This window comes from Diceros bicornis, chromosome 38 (genome assembly GCF_020826845.1).
Source record: "Diceros bicornis minor isolate mBicDic1 chromosome 38, mDicBic1.mat.cur, whole genome shotgun sequence".
In the NCBI taxonomy this organism is placed as follows: Eukaryota; Metazoa; Chordata; class Mammalia; order Perissodactyla; family Rhinocerotidae; genus Diceros; species Diceros bicornis.
The window spans coordinates 30,614,580-30,630,038 of record NC_080777.1 but is presented as its reverse complement, the minus strand read 5'-3'; the positions used below and the strand labels follow the sequence as shown (position 1 = coordinate 30,630,038).

General features: G+C 42.8%; 1 protein-coding gene across 10 annotated transcripts in view; it reads right to left on the bottom strand.

Moving 5' to 3' along the window:
- The window catches only part of PPP1R12B (protein phosphatase 1 regulatory subunit 12B), a 215,298-nt gene that overhangs the window by 22,571 nt on the left and 177,268 nt on the right, over positions 1 to 15,459 (bottom strand). The window lies entirely within an intron of this gene.

The window sequence follows — 15,459 nt, the reverse complement described above, 5'->3', positions numbered from 1 at the left end:
GTGCAGCACGTCTGGCCACAGAGGGACTGGACACGTGACCTTGCTAACAGGTGGCTTTCTCCATGGGATTCTATCTTTAAATCAGGGTTACAGTCATCAGAATTCTCTCATGTACTTTTTCAAAATGGACACATTCTGGGGCCGGCCTGGTGGCGCAGTGGTTAGGTGCCCATGCCCCACTGCGGCAGCCCGGGGTTTGTCAGTTCGGATCCCAGGCGCGCACTGACGCACTGCTTGGCAAGCCACGCTGTGGCAGCGTCCCATATAAAGTGGAGGAAGATGGGCACAGATGTTAGCCCAGGACCAGTCTTCCTCAGCAAAAAAAGAGGAGGATTGGCAGATGTTAGCTCAGGGCTGATCTTCCTCACAAAAAAATAAACCCAAAAAACAAAATGGACACATTCTAACCTCATTCCTGGAAATTCTATCAATAGGTCTAGGGAGGGCTCTCTCGTGTGTATTTTCAAAAAGCCCCCCCCAGTGACTCTGCTGTACAGCCCTGGTTAAGCACCACTGGACTAAACCAAGGCTTTTTAACGTGAAGACATGTCCCATTTGCGATGCGGGAGGCAGTAACAAAAGTATATGGTGTACCTTTGAAATTCGCATACACTTGGAGTTGAGTATCCTAAAACTTTCAAATTTGGAATTCAGGAATTTTCCTCTTACTTGATGTCTTTTTTCAAAAATGCAACTAAATTTTAGCCACCTCTCAAGAATTATTTAATATGTAAAAATGCTTCAAGTATACTCAAGTGAAACTGAGATACTAGGCTGTTGGCTATGCTCACTCACCAGCTTTGTGATAAGATCAAGCCTTTAAGGCATCTGGGTGAATTACAATTCACAACCCAGGAAAACTAAATTGTGATGTGCCAAAGATTTGTGAATAACTGAGACCAAACTGCATACTAGCAAATGCCAATGGTCTACTGAATTTAAGAGACCACTGTGTGCAGAGCCCTGCAGGGGAGGCACCAAGGAAGAATAAACAGAATAAGCTGCATGATAGAGCCAGGAGAGCGCCGTGAACATAATTAACAAGCTAGTCTGAAGCAATGCAGTGGAAATGTGAATAAGTGCTATGGGAGGTAACAGTGGTAACCAGCGGGCTCCAAATAGGAAGGCTTCCTAAAAGAAATGAATTCGGAGATGATGTTGGAGAAATACAAACACACATACACAACATACATACATTTTAAAAAACATATTGTTACGGGAAGTTTTCCTAAAATGTCCTGGTTTGTGATCCACCCACTATCTCATTCCCAGCTACACCCCAATGCCTACCGTGCCAGAACATGACAGGTGCTCCATAAACACTGAGCTGAACCTGTTAATGTTTCTGGGAAGGCGTGTGATGGCCTTGGCGGGACCTGAGCTCTAACTCCTGCTCTGCTGTTGTCTAGCCGTGTGACCTTGGGCAAGTTACTGCTTTCTCTTACAGTAAGAATTAAATGTGATAACTATGAGGAAGCCCACTCTTAAAATGTCAGCTTCTTCCCCTGCCACCCACCTCCATGCCTTTTTAGTTGTAAAAAGACTACATTGGCTGTTGATGCTGGTTAGAGTAGTGAGTTAACTTAGGATCTCTGATGCAGGAGGGACTTGAGCTCGCATGCAACCAAATGAGACAACAATTTAGGAGACCACTTGCTTTCTCTTGCTGCTTCTAGGCAGAACAACCTTTTTCAAACGACATTATCCATATGGGGAAACCATTCTTGACGGTCTCTCCCAAGATGCGTGGTGTACACTCTCCCTTAGGTATGGAAAATGAACCATTTATCATGAAACTGGTCTGCCTCGTGCCATCTTTTGCTTCCTCCTACTGAAACATAAGCTCACTTCCCCATGGTGTGCACAGACTGAGGCCTGATTAACTTCCTGACAAATCAGGTCTATTTATTGACTTTGTTATTCCTAAAATGTGGGACCTCACTTGAAAATGTTTGTTTTAGTTTCCTCTTTGTAAGTATCTAACTTGTTGGGTAACATTTTAGCTACATCTTCAGCTTTAAATTCTGCCACGCAGACTGTGGCAATCGGCTCTACAGGGAAGAGACAGCTTTTCTTTTCACGAAGACAGGGAAACTAGGATTTTACCAGGTATCAATCTCAGCTATTATATGTATATATCGAAGCATGCTAATCATTCCATTGATTTACTCCTATAAGAAGGACTTAACCTTTTTCATTTAGAATGATCTGGAAGTACTATGAAGCCATTTATGCTCTGTCATCACACCCAAGAAAGTTCTCAGATAAGTGACAGTATGGTATGGCTGTGTACTGCATGGCCCCCAGTGAGGAGGTTGATGCAATACACAAACACTTAAAAACTTAAAAACAGGGGCCGGCCCGGGGTTCGCCTGTTCGGATCCCGGGCGTGCACCGACGCACCGCTTGGCAAGCCATGCTGTGGCGGCATCCCATATAAAGTGGAGGAAGATGGGCATGAATGTTAGCCCAGGGCCAGTCTTCTTCAGCAAAAAAGGAGGATTGGCAGATGTTAGCACAGGCCTGATCTTCCTCACCAAAAAAACCCCAAAAAATAGGGATTAGCACTATCAAGGAGCAATCAGAAAAAGCCCGTGGGTTCCTGGATATGAAAAGGCAGATCCCACAGGGTTTTCAAGAGGCCTGAATTAATTTTCCCACCAATGACAGCGTATGAGGAGGGTGATGCCAATGGCGCTCATACCTGTGGTTGCCACATCAGTTCTGGCCCCTGTGGGTGAACGGCAGGAGACGCTTCCTAAGGAAGCTGGGGAAAGACACTCATTTCTGCTTGCCAGGAGTAACTAAAAGCAAACATCACAGTCTGCTGTTTACCTTTTTTTTTTTTAGGCATGTTAAGACCTGTGTTATCTATTTCTTTTGGGGTAAATTTTTATAAAAATGTGTAGGTGGTGAGTGCTCTGGCAGACAAGATAGTAGACAATGCAGCGAGACCCAGATATCAGAGGAAACAGGACTTCCAGGTTAATCCTATATCTTTCCTCACGACTTCTAACACCTCCAGCTTTTACCCGACTTTTGGATCTATCCAGAATCCTTGGGATTTTTATTATTGCCTTCAAGGGCTAGCCTTAGCTATGTCCTGAGAAAATCAACCCAAACAATCAGAGAAGAGCATATAAACCTCATACGACGAGATCTGGATGCAGGAGAGGTAACACAGTTACCATAATGCGAACCATATTATTTCAAAGAAGGAAGACAACTGGGACTTCTAAAGGAGATGGTGTTCTCACTGTAATGGAAATGGTTTCCTTTAAGTCTTTTAGCCTAAGAAGAGTGTTCTTACAGGCTTGGAAGACAAGGTAGCTTAAAGGTATACAGGACTTAGGGTTCAATTCCCCAGCTTCTGATAAACTGGCTTAGGTTTTCAGATCACACTTCCTGACTTTCACTGGTGGAATACCTCTAGAAACTACTGTTTTACTTGGCTTCTTGATATCCTAGATAATCTGGGGTTTGATAAGAACACACTGCTAGATTTAGGGAGAGAAAAGTTTGGGTTTCTTGGGTAAAAGGAGCAGAGGTGCTGAACTGATGGAGGAGACAACTTCCATTCTTCCTCCTCATCCTGCTATCACTCAAACAGCACAGTTCTCTGTTCCACTTGCACTGCTTCTAAAACGCTGACTGCCATCCCCACAGGGAGACTGCTGGGTGAGCCTGGAGAGCGGGTGTTCCCCTCAGCAGTCCCAGAACAGTGAGCAGGGAAGTGACACCAAAAGAGGCAGAACACAGGCTGGGGAAAAGAACTCTGAAGGTTCCCCCAGAGAAGATTCCAAGAGGTCGGCCTAGTGGGCAGGAAATAAGGAGAAGTCCCAGAACAGAGAGCTTAGAGACCCCAGCCAACTCTATGATCTTTTGGAGGCTAGGGATGTGGGTTCCTCTTACCTATGTTCTAGGAATGGCCCCATCCTCTTCTGCAAGCTCACTCTCTCTTTTAAAAACAGAACAGTTACTCTTCCTCTACTCTTTGAGGAGGCTCTGAATCACTTATCTGTACATGATGACATCATTTACTTTAGAAAAGGCACGAGTCTTCTGTCTAATTTTCAGGTTAATACACAAATGTAACAGGTCATATGCTGTAGTCAAGAAGTCTTAGAAGGAACTTCTGTAAGCGTTTTTGTTACAGATTGTTGTTCTACCTTCTATTAAAGACAAATGAATGATAGCCATTAAGATGAGACTCTCCGGTGTCTGAACTAGATAAAAACGGTTCAGAGAACGAATTACTTTCACAGCTTTTATGGCCCAATTGGGGGCAACAGATGTTGTGAATGGAACCCTGAAGCAGAAGAGACTAAAAGCTGCTCAGAAACCAATATGAATACACAAAGTAGAAATAAAAAGAATGATTAGCTAGATAGACCATAGTTTTAAAAATGCTCCAAAGCCAAGAAGCAGGCTCCTTCCTTTCATATCTCTTGAAATTCTCCCATAATAATATCATTGGTTGGGCCCTGTTTCTAATAAAAGAACAGAGTGAAGATCACCATTAATTCAGATGGCAATCCCGGAGAGGGACAGGAACCAGGCTGGTTTTGATTTGTGAAATGCGTAGGGCTCTCAAAACACCAGACACTGGCTTAGAAAAATCTCCACAAAACCTTTTAACTTGGAAGTTATTGAGAGTTCAGAAAGGCATATAATTAAAACCAAACTCCTTTGACCAAGTTTAAAATGAAATTGTGGCTCTGGAAAGCTGGACCCAAGGGAAAGGAATGAGACCAAGTCACATGTCTATTGCCAAGACCGAAACGGGTTTAACTTATGTTCCTTTGGAGTTAGGGCCTGACCCCATGGTGATGGGAAAAAATCTCCTATTTACATTTTCCCTGAAGTGGGACTAAGCAGAAAGAACATTTTATATCATGTTCTCGTGCACTAGCTGAGCCAGGGGAAACAATCTGAGCTATTCTGGGATGGCCTACACAGAACCAGCCTTCCCCTTCAGTGTTCTCAGATTAGTGATTGACGATGAACAAGCCAATGATGTGAGTGTGGCTGCAGCGAAGACCCTGCACATTTTCAGGGCTTCTGCAAACATAATCATCTGAGTTAATTGAAAAATAATAAAATTTTATAACTTCTTGAGTTTAAGAATTTCTGGTTTCCTAGATGTCTAAGAGAGACAAAGGTTTTCTAGCCTTTGATCTTAAGGGACGAGTGCCCTTCATAACTGAAATAGATAGGGTTCTCGGGAAACTTGAGAGTCTACTGTTCTCTAGCTTTGAAATAGATCTTTCTGAGTCTGCATTGTTCCAGTAATATATTTGGGGATCCTGCACAATTTGGAAATACACGTGTGGGATGGAATAAAATCTTTCAAGATTTATGCAAAGATGTGACGGCAGAGGACAGCGATGAGGGGGCCTGTATTAGGCATTTTTCTCCACATCTAGAAAATTAATATTTCCTTAATAGCATCAAATTTTCACATGGCACTAGTTTTGTCTTGCTGCTGTAACAAATCACCACAAATTCAGTGACTTCAAACATCTATTTGATATCTCACAGTTTTGTAGGTCAGAAGGCCAGCACGGCTCTACTGTGTTCCCTGCTCAGGTTCTCACTGGCAGAAATCAAGGTGTCTGCTGGCGGGGCTCTCATCTGGAGGCTCTGGGGAAGAATCTGTTTTTAAGCCCATTCAGGTTGTTGGCAGAATCTACTTCCTTGTGGCTCTTGGTCTCAGGCCGCCATTTCCTTATTGGCTATCAGCTGGTGGCTGCTCCCTGCTCCTAGAGACTCCCACATTCCTTCTCGCATGGCCCCTCCATCTTCAAGTCAGTGATGGCACACTGAGTCCTTTTCACACTTCAAATTTCTCTGGCTTCTCCTTCTGTCATCAGCCGAGAAAGCTCTCTGCTTTTAAGGGCTCATGTGATCAGATGAGGCCCACCTGGAAAAATCTCCCTATTTTAAGGTCAGTTGTGCCACATAATATAATCGTGGGAGAACTCTCTCATCATATTTATGGGCTCTGGAAATTGGGACAGGACATCTTTAGGGAGCTATTTTAGAAATTCTGACTATCACAAGGATCCCCCTTAAAAAAACACATGGTCTGGGCTGGCCCGGTGGCGTAGTGGTAAAGTGCGTGCGCTCTGCTGCGGTGGCCCAGGGTTCGGATCCCGGGCGTGCACCGACGCACCGCTTGTCAAGCCATGCTGTGGCGGTGTCCCATATAAAGTGGAGGAAGATGGGCAGGGATGTTAGCCCAAGGTCAGTCTTCCTCAGCAAAAAAGAGGAGGATCGGCGACAGACGTTAGCTCAGGGCTAATCTTCCTCACAAAACAAAACGAAACAAAACAAAAAACATGGTCTAGTTTATCTATAACATCCTCAAAGTAAGAAATACACAGGCAATCAGCTGCAGTTGGGTGATTAATGCTGCCAGCCCTGATTCATGCTGGAAAAAGTGTGTATTCATGTGAGCAGGTGTGTGTGTATGAGAGTATACTTCCAAGAAAGTTGAGCTTTTTAAAGTATTTAATTACATATAACTTCATCATATTATACTCCTTGATTTGTGTTTACAAATTACTTAATACACATGGAACAAAAATAAACAAGAATGTCAAGAAATACAGTACTTACATTCAGTTTAATATAAATATTTCTGAAAGATCTCACCGCCAGATTGTGACTACTCTCAATTTTTTCCAGTTTTATTGAGAAATAATTGACATATGTCACTGTATACGTGTAAGGCGTACAGCATGATGGTTTGATTTACATATATTGTGAAATGATGACCACAATAGGTTTAGTTAACATTGATCTTCTCATATTGATAAAATAAAAAGAAAAGAAAGAAAAAAGGAAAAAAATTTTCTCCTGTGATGAGAACTCTTAGGATTCACTCTCTTAATAGTCTATCAATTTATTTTTATTTTTATTTTTTTAAAGATTTTATTTATTTGTTTATTTTCCCCCCAAAGCCCCAGTAGATAGTTGTATGTCATAGCTGCACATCCTTCTACGTGCTGTATGTAGGACGTGGCCTCAGCATGGCCAGAGAAGCGGTGCGTCGGTGCGCGCCCAGGATCCGAACCCTGGCCGCCAGCAGCAAAGCGCGCGCACTTAACTGCTAAGCCACGGGGCCGGCCCATCTATCAATTTAATACTGCATGTAGAAATGAGATGATATGTTACCTCACATATTCTAGTATACCTCACTATATTTTAAAGAAAAAGTATTGTTTATTAAATGATAGAAATAAACTCATCTTTTGTTGTATCTATAGATCATGCTACCTAAATATTATTGAAATTTTTCAGCTTGATTTTCTATGCAGGCTTGTACCTTTTCTTTGTGGATACTCACAGCTTCTGAAGAATTTACAGATTTCTTGGATCTCATAAAATGTACTTAACTGTAGAAGGGAACATATGAATACACTAAGGCCTCTCTAAACTATCTAAGGCAAGCCATCTTATACCTAAAGATCATTCATAAACTCTTACAATCCATAAATACACTTGCAGGCTCAGACAGTCTCTATCTAGCCTTTCACATGTTGCATACTATATCTGACAAAAATGACCAAAAAGAATGAGTAGTTCTAAAACTTGTGGCTCTAGCACAAGGGTCACATTTCTTACATTTACAATATATTCTTCCTTTCCCCACGGCTCAGAGTTTTAGGTCCACGCTGGTGTGCACAGCCACCTGAAACTACAGCAGCCCATGAAATACATTCAGATGATTCAAAAAACAGGCTTGGTGAAAACATGAAAAAAGTAGCGTGATCATTCCCCCCAAAATGTTGTGAGGTCCTGCGTGTAAGAAGCCGCACATTTTAAAGTTCCTAAGTCAGTGTCCAGTCTCACCACCACGGTGTCAAGGCTCCTCAAGAGACGCTGCTCTGACCACCACACTTTGTTAGGCATCAAGCTCTCCGGCCCAGAGGCTGGAAGAGACGGGGTTTTTACGTGGTAACCGTCACTGTCCAGCAGCCTGTCTGGACAGCAGTTATTTTAATTTTATTTGGACTAGGCTGTGAATCAAACCTTCACAAAGGGGTTAGTGAGGCTTTCCAGACCTCACATTTCAAGAGGAAATAAATTCTTGGGACCTAAGTAACATGAGGTAAAACTTTTTACTTCCAAGTAGGCTCCAGACAAAGTCATGGACTTCCTTTGTTCTTTGCTTTTTCTCTTTCCGTCCCCACAGAAACCAAACTCACATATCTTAGAGCTATGGACACAGTAGCATATTGTAATAAACAGGAATCTGACTGCCTTGGGAAGACCTATGGTTGACCTTCATTTCAGAAACAGGATTCTCTGTGCGTGGCCTCCGACTCCTTCCAGGAGGCCAAATGGGACAGGAGCAGAGAGGTCAGATCTTAATCAGGCAGCAGTGTTCATCCCTGTGAGTATTTACGTTAAGTACCTTTGTGTGTCCAGTTCTGTGAGTGATACTTAGAGGAATAAAATGGATATTTACACAACCTAAGACAGGATGCTCTGATCTCAAAGACTCTCTGGGGAGGAAAGATAAGCACAACCGTAAACCCCTGTGAGAGTACTGCCAGGAGGTGATCAGACCCCAGCTGCCTGGTACACACAGCAAACAGAGAGACCAAAGCCCACTGCAGGTTTTCAGTAGGGCTCCGTGGAAGGAACAGGCCTCGTGGACGCATCAGTCTGAAGTCTTCAAGCTGGGCGGTCATGGAGAAAGACGTCTCCATGTGCGACCCGTAAGAAACGTGGCACAGGTCGGGACTTGTTAGGGCCACTGTTACCCACACTGCTCCCGGCAGCTCTGACGGACAAAGAACTGAAAGCTTTCCTTGATTCCTCCTTTTACACCCCACACGGACCTCGAGTCTTCAGACGCACAGGGCTCTTTGGAATTAGCGGGCCAAACTTTGCTCTCAGAGCAAAACAGGTATTTTAAAATGTAGACCTTTGGGAGAAGGGACACATTTGCAGTTTGTTTGATTTTTGGCAGGAGAAGGGTCTCTCAGATAAGAAAAACCTCAGTAGTTCAGGCTCTTCTAATTCAGAACTCGTTACAGTTTAACAGATCCTGAGTTGAAGCCTATCTTTGCACCATCTGTCTAAAAATTATTTTTTTATTTTTAATTTTTTTGTGAGGAAGATCAGCCCTGAGCTAACATCCATGCCAATTCTCCTCTTTGTGCTGAGGAAGACCGGCCCTGAGCTAGCATCCATGCTAATCCTCCTCTTTTTGCTGAGGAAGACCGGCCCTGAGCTAACATCTATTGCCAATCCTCCTCCTTTTTTTCCCTTTTTCTCCCCAAAGCCCCAGTAGATAGTTGTATGTTGTAGTTGCACATTCTGCTAGTTGCTGTATGTGGGACGCCGCCTCAGCATGGCCGGACAAGCAGTGCGTCGGTGCGTGCCCAGGATCCGAGCCCGGGCCGCCAGTAGCAGAGTGCGCGCACTTAACCACTACGCCATGGGGCTGGCCCCTAAAAATTATTTTACAAAGCACATTAATAGCATAAACAAAACAAGAGAAATGATCTTACTTAAAGGATCTGTTTTTGAGCACTTAGAAATGACTTCAGAACAAATATTTACATACAATTAATACACTCACTAAAAATGACTCTAATGACAACCTTCAAGATCACAGCAAACCTTTTCTCCTTAGCAATAGTTTTACCAGAGATACTCAAAAATAATAAAACTATACCTATTTTTAAATGATGTAAAATTCTGACTTTTTACTAATTTAGATTTGTCTCCTCCTAAATATTTCTGTGAGGTTTTTCCTCCTTTAAAATAGGTTTTACTATCACCACCTCTCTCTCTCTCTTTTTTTAGCTGATGAAGATTCTCCCTGAGCTAACATCTGTTGCCGATCTTTGCCTTTCCATACGTGGGTCGCCATCACAGCATGGCCACCGACAGATGAGTGGTGTAGGTCCACACCCGGGAACCGAACCCGGGCCACCAAAGTGGAGTGCACGGAACTTAACCACTAGGCCACCGGGGCTGGCCCTCTGTTTTCAAAATAGATTCAACAGTCAGGGGCGTTAGCAATAATTCAGGAGCTATTTAACAGAGACGTGGTGGTTTCACCAGATCAGCTATGCAGCTGACTGGTAAGCAGCCTGGCTCCAGCATTTATTTGCTGCGTGATCTTAGACAACAACTGAACTTCACTCTATCTCAGTGTCCCACCAGTGCAGTGAGGGAAACGGTGCCCCGTGTTCAAGGTTATCACAAACATTCAATGCGACAACAAACGTGAGTGCCTGGTCAGTACCCGGCGTGTAGTAAATGTTCTATAAATATTAGCCACTGTTGTTACCACAGTTTTCTCTGTTGTCCCATTCTCTCTCTTGTCCTTCCTTGGTCCTCTGGCTCTGCCAAGCTTGTTCGCTGCAAGAGGAATAAGCTGAAACAAATTCCTTGGCACTCAGGTAAAGGGTTCAGATTATTTGTAGATTTTGGTTATCCAGGCTAATTCCTACCTACCCTTTCTAACCTACAGACATTAAAGGTCATTATTTCACTGTTTGGATAGCTACACTCTCTTCCAGATAACCCACCATGTGAAGCTGATTTTGGAAATCAACACAAAGATGTGACAGCTCATATGAAAATGTTGCTTTCATAATGGACCATGATGCTTTTACTATCTTTATCTAACCATCTCACTGGTAGAACTCCCTGTATCGTGTAACCACAGCAGGCTGCTGAGTCTGGCGCTGTGATGAGAAGTAACACCCCAGGTGTGGATAACCACCACCCACTGCATAATAAACAGGTTAAGAACAAAACGAAAAAGGGCTGAGAAAGAATAAAAGGCAGATGAAAGCCAACTCTAGTTCTTTCCCTTTGGTCTTCTGACTATGATTAATGGTCAGCTCACCCAAATATGAGATTGAGAAGAAGTGAAAAACAATGCTGAATAATCATGGAACTTTTTCAAATTTGAAAAATCAACCCCTGGTCACAGAGCTGACTATGTACAGAGAATAAAATTAGAACTCTAAACTCTTACCTCAACTCACCCTAAACTGACCTTCTAAATTTCTGGATTCTGTGAGAACTGAAGTTTTTCACTATAACGTGAAGTTGACGGATACAAGACCTCTGTCTCCCCGATGTGACTCCAGTAGTGGTGATGGGAGAAAACCACAGGCAGCAGCTGCACAGTTCCTCTTGTAGCCGTCACCCCCGAGGTTCTATTCCCAGCCATGTTCTGACGCCATTTACCCTGGGACAAGCTCACCACCCCCACGGCTTTAATCATAAACATCAATGTTTTCAGCCCATCATTTTCTCCTGAGTTGAATTCAGACCAATGGCTTTTTGGGCATCACTGTATGAATATTCCTCTGAAAGTACCACTCACTCATCTTACCCAAAAGTGAAACCATTTCCCCACGCAACACCTTCTACTAGACTCCTGTGTCTGCCAATGAAGTTTTGTCATGCCATTTCTACAGGACCACCTTACCAGAGACCTGGGGTCATCCTTAACTCTGCCCCTCACAGGCCACCCCTGCGCCATTATATCAATCCCAAGTCTTGTCAATTCTACCCTCTAAGTAGCTGGAGGCTTCTCTGTACTACCGGGAGAACGTCTCTGTCCAGGCCCTTATCATTTCCTGCCTGGAGTACTGCCGTCAGGGCCAGGTGCCCTCACGCCCCAGACCCTCCCTCTACAATCCAGTCTCCACAGCTGCCAGAGATATTTCTCTAATAGGCAATTCTGATCACAGCAACTTTAACTTTTCAATCCTTCATCCACAGGGTAACCCCCAAATCCTTAGAAAGACATGCTAAGCTCATATGACCTGGCCCACGGAGGTATGTCTCCAGCTCCATTTCCTATTACACTCCTAAATACATATATCTTCTGTTCTAGACACACTGATCTGCTGCTCTCAAAGTAATACTATACTTTCTCATATATATATTTTTAAATTTTTTGTTTATTGCAGTAACAGTGGTTTATAACATTGTATAAATTTCAGGTGTACATCCTTATACTTCTATTTCTGCATAGATTACATCATGTTCACCACCCAAATACTAATTACAACCCATCACCACACACAAGTGCTGAATTATCCCTTTTGCCCTCCTCCCTCCCCCCTTCCCCTCTGGTAACCAGCAATCCAATTTCTGTCTCTATGTGTTTGTTTATTGTTGTTATTATCTACTACTTAATGAAGGAAATCATACGGTATTTGACCTTCTCCCTCTGACTTATTTCACCTTGCATAATACCCTCAATGTCCATCCATGTTGTCACAAATGGCTGGATTTCATCGTTTCTTATGGCTGAGTAGTATTCCATTGTGTATATATACCATATCTTCTTTATCCATTCGTCCCTTGATGGGCACTTAGGTTGCTTCTAAGTCTTGGCTATTGTGAATAACGCTGCAATGAACACAGGGGTGCATGTATCTTTATGCACTGGTGTTTATCTCATATATTTTTTCCACCTTTGTAATGCACTACTGCTTCCTTCTTTGCCCACCTAGCTTCTCCTGTTCTTTAAACATCAGGCTAATGCATTTACCACTTGACTGAGCACCTGAAACATACAACACCCTATTCCTATGTATTTCTATGAGAAAATTCCCCCTCTTTGTTGTCATTCTTGATTTTCTCTTTTACCTCCTCAATTAGACTGTCAATTCCTTGAGGAAAGGGACTATGTCTTCCATTTCTGAATGCCAGTGTCCATTATAGGGCCTACTACTACATAGCAGATGCTCATGGAATTTTAACTGTGGGAAGATTCAACAGGTCAGGTGGCCTTGATAACCATTTATCACAGAAATTAGAGGGTCACGGGTGGGACAGGGGGTTTGCATCTCTGTGTTGTCACCTGGGAAGTCCAAGAAAGCAACTGATGCCTTCAAAACTCCCAGTCTCTCTGCCAACAGACTGAGACTTCAGACGCCAACTCATCCAGTTTTATGCAGACATGGGTTAACATGGGTTAACTACTTTTATCCCTACAGGTTTATTCCTCTTGCTTAGGAAGATTCTTTGGGCTAAAAAATTATTGCTTACTGACTTTTCTTGAGTGGAATTAAAAAAAAAACTCTCATACACTAGTGGTTTTAATTAGAGAGAAAAAAATGGTTGACAGATTGCACGCTTAATTAGCATTATTCACCCAGACAAATGTTTCTCATTCCATGACAACGGATTATAAAGTGGAGTGAAAAATGGATTCCAGATTGGTGGTGTCCAGTTGCAGTATGAGAGGCACGAAGGCAAGATAACACACTAAGAACTGTTTGGTGCTGGCCACAGGAGAGCAGGAAGGACATGCAGAGATGGATTATTAGCACTGATGGTCGGCAAGGCTAAGAGGCAGAATGCTGCCTGTTAACCAGCATCACCACACAGACAAGCTCCCATGAAAGCAGCCATCCTTTATCATCCAATTGTTTATCAAATGTACTCTGATTAGTTTGCACAGCTGGTTACAAAACAAAACAAGCTGGTTACCTGTTGCCTTTATTTACATTAACGGCTGTGTGAAAAATATTACGAAAAATCTTTGTATATTCTGCTCAGATGTTAAGCCTGAAGGAATAGCAATCCAGATTAAATGGGAAAATGCTACTGATCTTGGTTTATACATGCAGGTCAAATCCTATTATTATAAACACCAACCAATTCAATGAAAATCTGTCTAATTAAAAGATTCCCAGGGTTCAGCTGATGACCCACTTACTTCGAGACCATTCAATATAATAAATATCAACTAAGCACTAAAATTTGCAAATTCTTTATTATTTTGTTATCTTTGGATATCCCCTGTATTGAACAGTATTTTTTTAAATTAGTAAATAATAATTTGAGAATATTGACCAATAGATTACCTGGCTCTTGCTTTTAAGATGATTTAAAAATGCTAAACCATCTAAACTGACTAGTTTCTAAGTTAATAGAATTTATAGACTTGAGACCCAATAACATACACAGGGATTAAAAAGCAAGAGCTAGAGGTGTCTAATGTATTTGTAGTTCAGATTATTACTTTTTTTTGTTGGAAAATTACATCAAAAGGAAGCTTTTCTACTGTCTGTGTGAACCCAGCACCTCATACAGTTGCTTCAGAGAGTGAGTACAGAGGCTGAGCCTTCAAATTCCCGTAAATAAATACCTGGCATGGTTCCTATTAGAAACAAGAGTGAACTGGAAGTTGTTTTGCTTTCCCTGAGAACTCAGATGAGCAGATCTGTTACTCAGGGAGCTCCTCAATTTTTTTTTTTTTTTTGGTGAGGAAGATCAGCCCTGAGCTAACATCCATGTTAATCCTCCTCTTTTTGCTGAGGAAGACCGGCTCTGAGCTAACATCTATTGCCAATCCTCCTCCTTTTTTTTTCCCCCCAAAGCCCCAGTAGATAGTTGTATGTCATAGTTGCATATCCTTCTAGTTGCTGTACGTGGGACACGGCCTCAGCATGGCTGGAGAGGTGATGCATCGGTGTGTGCCCGGGATCCGAACCCGGGCTGCCAGTAGCGGAGCGCGCGCACTTAACCGCTAAGCCACGGGGCTGGCCCGAGCTCCTCAATTTTTTTTTTTTTTTTTGTGAGGAGATCAGCCCTGAGCTAACATTCGCCAATCCTCCTCTTTTTTTGCTGAGGAAGACGGCCCTGGGCTAACATCCGTGCCCATCTTCCTCCACTTTATATGGGACGCCGCCACAGCATGGCTTACCAAGCAGTGCGTCGGTGCGCGCCCGGGATCCGAACCAGCGAACCCCGGGCCGCCGCAGCGGATCGCGCGCACTTAACCACTTGCGCCACCGGGCCGGCCCCCCCCCCCGAGCTCCTCAATTTTTAGAGACAAAAGAGATGTTGAACTAGTGTGAACCAAGTCTGAAAGCCAAAAGAATTGTCTAAAAAAACTATTTCACTATTCAGGGTCAACAGAGACCAAAACAGTAATATTAGGAGCACACCACTTAGAAGAGCCATTTGAGGAGGGGATGGAGGGGAGGGGATACAATGATGGATGATGGACATCTTCCTTATGGAGAGGGAGGAGGGTATTTTTAAAAACCACATTTAACAGTATGATTTTGTATTCAGAGAATAAAAAATATTTTTGAAATACAGACTAGAGAAAGTAAACAAAAATCTCAGCTGGTGAGGACACACACGATCTTCTGCATCTAAGTGACTTTTCATCAGGGAGGATGTTAGTTGCACAATCGCTAGGCAAGCATTAGATTTTTATATTATTAAAAAGGGTCAGAAGTTTACTGAGCACAGAAACATGGAACTACATAACATTAGAAGTATCAGATGCTGTGGGGAGTTTAAAAGTAAAGGTATGATAAGATAGTTTCAGTTTTCTAGTTACTGAAAAATCATCCTGCTATCTGTTTTCTCAAGTCACAGAGAATACCTGTTTGCGCAGAGATTTAGTTTGCCCATTTTGTCCTGAACGTGTGACTAAGAGCAACA